Raw genomic sequence first — 7,002 nt, 5'->3', positions numbered from 1 at the left:
CACATTTCGAGAAAGACTGGACCAAAGGGGACAAAAGGGTGATGAATATAGAAAAGAATATGTAGTCTGATTTACAAAATAACTGTTGAATCATTTGCAGCTTATATCCCCTGCCTTCAGATGGGCAGAGGTGGTCTTCCCCTAACAATCAGTAGTCTCTCAAACATGCTACCTTATTTCCAATATAGTTCCCAAACAAAATGCAGAGAGAAAGAAGTTTCCCCATGGACTAAGTTTCCATTTCCTATCTAGGTTTCACTTTCTTTAAGATTTTATTTATTTATTTGACAGAGAGAGACACAGCAAGAGAGGGAACACAAGCAGGGGGGGTGGGAGAGGAGGAAGCAGGCTCCCCGCTGAGCAGGGAGCCCAATGGAGGGCTTGATCCCAGGACCCTGGGATCATGACCGCAGCCAAAGGCAGACACTTAATGCTTAACGCTTAACGACTGAGCCACCCAGGTGCCCCTCTAGGTTTCACTTTCTTGAAAGAGAAGCTTTTCCCTGAAAACTGGATACTACTCATCTTCCCTTATAAAGTAGCTGGACTGTCATAAAGGTGGGAGTCAGCATCCCTACCAGAGATACACAAGTAGCTCATTTACTTTTACATAACCACATAAATTATGAAAAACAAGGATAACTTGTATTTTTCACGTTCCTCATCTTTATAAAACATCTTTATTTTTTAGTTCTAAATGGTCTCATCAGTAATTTAGTTCATACTGACCTCAACCAAGCTTAGGCCTATTCCTCTTCACAGACCCTCCTTCAGCATGAGGTGAACATCCCTCCTATAATTAATTGCCTCCCTGCTGTCTAATGGGATTTAGCTCCTAATGCTTCTGGAATGTGATCTAGAAAAGAAATACTCTCCAAAGGAAACAATAAATTTGCAAAGATAAAATTGCCTAACTCAGGCTGGATACATTGCACAAGGAGAAACAAGCATCCCCATTCCGCATCACACATGGATGAAATGTGGACTTTTTAAAGAAAGTTAGTTGGAACAAAATATGTGCAAACACTCTCAATGTTCATGTTTTTGTTCTTCAGCTTTAGAGTAGATGTTTCCTGCTTCTACAGCTGTTGGGTGTGTCCCTCCTCCTGTTCCTGTGATCTAAACCTAAAAAAAGGCTTCTCAAAAAAGAAGAAAGAAGTTGAGTAGAGTTACAAGTACACACACACACACACACACACACACGCGCGCGCGCGCACACAATGTGTATTAATATTTTACAGGGTCCCATGAACATTTCAGATTTTTAGATTCACAGTAAACCAACCCTTCCCATTTTAGAGAATATTTTTGCCTAACATTACAAAACTAAATCTGTCCCACCCTGTTGCTTTTTCAGAACTAAGGAAGTTTATAGTAAATAGTGTATTGTCTCCAACTTAGCTTGCCTGAGAAAAAAACTGCTTACAACTCAAAGCCAAATTCCTCAAGGTGTTTTCTAGTGCAAAGCCAACCACAACAGGAAGAGGAAGTACGTGGTATCTTACACTTAATATGATTTTGTTATTCTCTCCCCAAGTGCCAAAATCTCCTCACAGAGTAAAGTATCCATGGAAGTGCAGGGAACAGCTTCTGGGTGTCTGAGGTGAGGCTGCCTTAGATCTTCGAACTACTACTGAGCAGCCTCCTGCCTTTACACAAGCCATATTTCCCACTGGTCTGCTTTCATGGAATTTTTCCTTGACTGCTCCTCTAGAGCTACAACCCTCCTGAGGCTTTTCCATGGGCTTCCACTCAGCCAAATTACTTTCTCCAACCAGGACCTTTAATCTAATTTGAGCCTGAGAAAGTGTGGTCCAACTCTGAAAGAAGTCAGACTGTGATAAACAATGTTCTCAATGGGATTTAGGCCAACAGAACAATGTTTCTAACAAAACACACTGAAGACTCTACTGCAGTTGCAAGCATGGCTAACAACCCATCCCTTCTTAGAATCGACCAGCACACACACAAACCCTATTCTATCTTACTGAGACATCCCATGATCAGTTCTTCCTAACAATAAACCCCAGGTATGACCTGATGGCCTTTTCTTCGGTTGGTGGGCTATAACTGGCTTTTGTTAGTTCTGGGTGACTTCAACTCTCAGAGTGACTGTCCCATAGAGGTGGAGTCTCCTTATTTTCCCTTTCCCTAGAAGCCACACTATCCCCCTCACATGATGAAGCTCCCCAAGTTCCCTTTCTTTGTCCCAGAATAGAGCTTTCCTTAAGGAAAAACACCAGGATATGCTGTCCTCAGTTGCTAGTTACCCAATTACTCACCTTGTCTTCACCTGCAGATAGGGAATATCCACCACAGGCTGATAGGGGATTTGCTGCCTTTGGCACCTACTGCTTGCTCATCACCTTCCTCCAGAGGATTCCTGCTGGATGTGTGACAGCCACTTCAGCCTCTCCCCCTCCTCCGCAGCCACCTCCATTCCTGGCCTGATTTAATTCCACATCTTCTCTTGCTTGCTTGAGAATGGACAATTTCAAGTAACCAGCTGTTCTACCTCTCCATATTTCTCTTCCAGGATATGAGGCATGAGGCTGTAGGGATGAGAGCAGACCTGGACTTCCTTTTCCACGGTCCAAATAACTTTGTGCCTAAGAAACCAAACCTCTCAATCAGACCTAATCTCACCTTCCCCAACCCAAAACTGTCAGATACCTAGGAAATCAGTTTTACAACCATTCCATTTCTCTCCCAGCGTATTGGTGGAGTTTTGCATTGTCTGTCCTTGTGAGCAAAGATGAAAGATCTTTTCTTATGAGCTTGGGTAACTAATTTGTAAAGAACAAATATTCCTTTTTTCCTTAAGATTTTATTTATTGGGGCACCTGGGTGGCTCAGTTGTTAAGCATCTGCCTTCGGCTCAGGTCATGATCCCAGGGTCCTGGGATCAAACCCCGCGTTGGGCTCCTTGCTCAGAGGGAAGCCTACCCCTTCCTCTGTCTCTCTCTGTCAAAAAAAAATAAATAAAATCTTTTAAAAATTTTATTTATTTATTTGAGAGAGAGAGAGAGCACAAGCAGGGGGAGCGGCAGGCAGAGGAAGAGGGAGAAGCCGGCTTCCCCCCTGAGCAGTGAGCCTGACGTGGGTCTTGATCCCAGGACCCTGGGATCATGACCCGAGCCGAAGACAGACGCTTAACCGACTGAGCCACCCAGGCGCCCCGAGAACAAATATTCTTTCTACTTCTGAGGCCTAAAGATAAGCAGGGAGTAATTTTTCCTTGTAACTATACTGCTCTGGTTTGTGTCCTCTTTTAGGCATAATACCAAAAGACTTCCCTAAGGTGAGCTCATTTCTGCTAGTGAACAATCTAGCTTCCTCAGCGCAGACGTCTTTCTCCTTTCTGAGGAGTTGAAAGTCTCGCCAGTAGAGAGCTGCTCATTACCCTATCCTCACCACAATGGAGCTGTCACCTCTCTTTCACAGGCAAACGCCTCAGGGGCCTTCCCTGCTTGGGTCTTACCCCTGCAGTTGTCTGGTGGGTGGAGTCTCCTGCTTCAGAGCTCCTATCCTCCTCCCCAGTCAGAGGTTGAGAGGTCTGTAAGGAGTGACTCTCTCACTATCACAACCCTCTTACAGATTGTTGGTGGAGCTTTGTCCCCAATCACTCTGTTGCTCGACATCAGCCGTTTATAACCCCCAATTTAACTCCACCTTCCCTGCCCCACCACACTGCAACCTTGCTAAGTATGCACAGCCTTGGCAACTTCACTGACCCATATTCCATTAATTTACAGATCCTTTCTCTCTAGTTGTGTTATAATTTGCACAATTCCTCACCTCCTCAGAGAATTACCTGACTTCCTGGATACCTTGCTAAATTGCTTCACAAACTCCCATGTCCTCACAATCTTTTTTATTGATTTCCCCTGGGAGAACTCTCTTCCTCCTACTGAATGGCTTGACACCCCAGTGATGCCACACAGAGAAAAATCTAATTAATACTCACACAAGTCAGCATGATATAATTAAGAGTTGAGGTTCTGAAGTCAAACTGCCTCAATTCAGTTTTGCCCTTCCCTAAAGAACATTACCATTTACTACCAAGAACTTGATAAAATTACTTAGTCTTTTTGTTTCTCAAGTAAATAAAAAATAATTATGGAAACCTTAGTTATATAGTTGATAAGGTAGATCTGATGGATAATATGTCCAGTTAAATATCCTAAAGAGGCAATACACTTTTCTTTCAGTTGCCCATGAATACTCACAAAAACTATTAGGCCACAAAGAAAAAAGCCTCAGCAAAGTCCAAACAGTAAACAGTAAAGACAGTATTCTCTAATTACAACACAATATAACTAAAATTTAATAAAAATCGAAGGGCCAAAACTTCTTCTATGTGGAAATTTAAAACTATTTTAAACAATGCTTAGAACAAAGAGAAGTCACCAACTGAAACCGTAGACAATGATAACATACACAGACTTGTGATGTTACTTGCTGCAGCCAGCCTGCACTCCACGTGTTCCTGTGTCTCAGCCTCCTGGCTCCTCTACCAGCCTCCGCAGATCGCAATGCAGGAAGAAATCATCACACTAGCCATTGACAATGGCTTTGGCATGTGTAAAGTTGGCTTTGCTGGGTATGATGACCCCTAGACACGTTCCCATTTATTGTCAGGCACCCAACACCAGTAAATCACGGTGAGCATGAGGCAGAAGGACAGCTACATGGGTGACAAGGCCCAGAGCAATTGCTGCACACTGACCACGAAGTACCACATGGAGCGCGGCATCATCACCAACTGAATTGGGGAAAACCTGGCTCCACACCTTCTATAATGAGCTACATGTTGCTCTGGAGGAGCACCTGGGACTGCTGACTGAGGCACTCCTGAACCTCAAGAGCAACAGACAGAAGATGACTCTGATCACGTTTGCGACCTTCAACCCTGGGTCATGTGCATGGCCATCCAGGCTGTGCTATCCCTTTATGCCTCTGCTCACACCTCTGGTATTGTCATGGGCCCTAGGGATCTACTAGGGCTATACCCAACCTCAGTCATCCTGGGTCTGGACTTTGCTGGCTGGGACCTGGCTGACTTCCTCATGAAGATCCTCATGGAACATGGCTACAGCTTCACCTCCACAACTGAGCAAAAAATCAAGAACTCTGCTGTGTCACTCTGGACCTGCAGCAGGAGATGGCCACCACTTTGTCCTCCTCCTACCAGGAGAATTATGAGCATCCAGATAGCCAGGTGATCACATGAGCGATGAGTGGCTCTGGTGTTGAGAAGCTCTTTCGTTTCTCCTTCCTGGGTATTGAGTCCTGTGAGACCATATCCATGAGACTACATTTAACTCCATCATGAAGTGTGATGTTGAAATTTAGAAGGACCTGTATGTCAACATGGTGTGTCTGGTGGGACCGTCATGTACTCTGACATTGCCAATAAGATGCAGAAATAGACTACTGCCCCAGCTCGCAGCAAAATGAAGGTCAAGATCATCATTCTTCCTGAAAGTAAATACTTGGTGTGGATTAGAGACTCCATCCTGGACTCACTAGCCACCTTCCAGCAGATGTGGATCAGCAAGCAGAAGAAGGACAAGTTGGGACCCTCCATCATTCACTGCAGATGTTTCTAAATTGTCTGAAAGAAGATTCACTGCATTTGCTGCATGAGGTGACTCAGAAGTATACATTTGCCTCACCTCCTGCTGGCCTCATGAAACTGGAATAAACCTTTGAAAGAAAGTTATCATTGAAGGTTGTATCTATTATTAGCACTGGATTGTAGAATTTGCTGCTGACTTTGATGTTGTATTCAAGTTAAGTGTTCCCTTGCATATGTTTAAAACCCTGCATATGTCTTTGATTTAAATCCTTAGTACATGTGGCTTAGTCACTTTCTAACTAAGGTGAAAGAACAGGTTTATAGAAGAGAAATCCATTGGCTTGGTGAGAATTTGCAAGACCATCAATTTCTTGATATGTGTGGAGTATTAATGCGTAAGAACTGACTATTCCAGGATTTCTCTAGAGGCTGGCAAGAGTTATTGGACCACTTGTTATTTCTGTCTTGCTAGTCTTATAGGGTTGGCAAAGTCCAAGCCTTCTCACTCAGTTTCCTTTCTTGCCTGATGTTTCTCTGCCAGAACATGGTGGGTCATTACTTGCTTTGAATTGGAAAAGGTTTTGCATTTACACCTGTAAATTTATTCATTGTTTTAATCTATGTCATTCTCCAGGGGCCATCTCTGAGAGAGCCAGACTGGTGAATTAAATGGAGATATGATAGTGAATCCTTCACCACCTTTGAATCCTTCAGGTCTTTAATGGTGGCATTAATGTCTGCCATCCACCCTGGTATATGATGTTATTTTTATTTACTATCTTGGCGAAGCTGGTAGTTTCAGCAGTTTCCATATGGCTTTCCACACTATTATAGCTTTTATGCTTGCATATTGGGGTTGTGGGCTATACTCCAAATCCCAAATATACCAATTTCAGTTATGTACTTGGGGGTTGAGGAAATGACCTTTGGGTGGGTCCATAGACCCAATGGGTATATGATGAGCCAGATTTTAGCCAGGACTCCATTAATTAGTCCTTGTAGGCCCAACTCTCATAGAGGGGGCATCTGTGTTGGTGCTTTTGGTTAATGTTAACTCAGATCCTGTGTCAAATAGTCCTAAAACAGTTTGGTTAGTCTTCTTCTCACACTGTACAATCACTTAAGTAAGTGGCTATGGGTCTCTTTGGGGGAAGGACTGGGGAAATCATCACTGTATACATTTTTTTTTAAAAGATTTTATTTATTTATTTGACAGAGAGAGTGAGAAAGGGAACACAAGCAGGGGGAGCGGGAGAGGGGGAAGCAGGCTTGCTGCAGAGCAGGGAGCCTGATGTGGGGCTCGATCCCAGGGCCCTGGGATCACGACCTGAGCCGAAGGCAGACGCTTAATGACTCAGCCACCCAGGGGCCCTCCATCACTGTAAACATTTGCCATGATGGTTGCTAGGTCCTTCCTTCTA

The 7,002-nt window shown here is 43.8% G+C and overlaps 1 pseudogene; it reads left to right on the top strand.

Annotated features, from left to right (window-relative positions):
* The first annotated feature begins 4,535 nt into the window (after nt 1-4,535).
* LOC112835257 (actin, cytoplasmic 1-like) lies at nt 4,536-5,612 on the top strand (annotated as a pseudogene).
* The last annotated feature ends 1,390 nt before the right edge of the window (nt 5,613-7,002 follow it).

Source organism: Callorhinus ursinus, unplaced genomic scaffold, assembly GCF_003265705.2.
Source record: "Callorhinus ursinus isolate GAN/ISIS: 27379988/994484 unplaced genomic scaffold, GSC_fseal_2.0 scaffold11, whole genome shotgun sequence".
NCBI lineage: Eukaryota > Metazoa > Chordata > Mammalia > Carnivora > Otariidae > Callorhinus > Callorhinus ursinus.
Note: the sequence above shows the minus strand (reverse complement) of the source record. Positions and strands in the feature narration are given on the sequence as shown.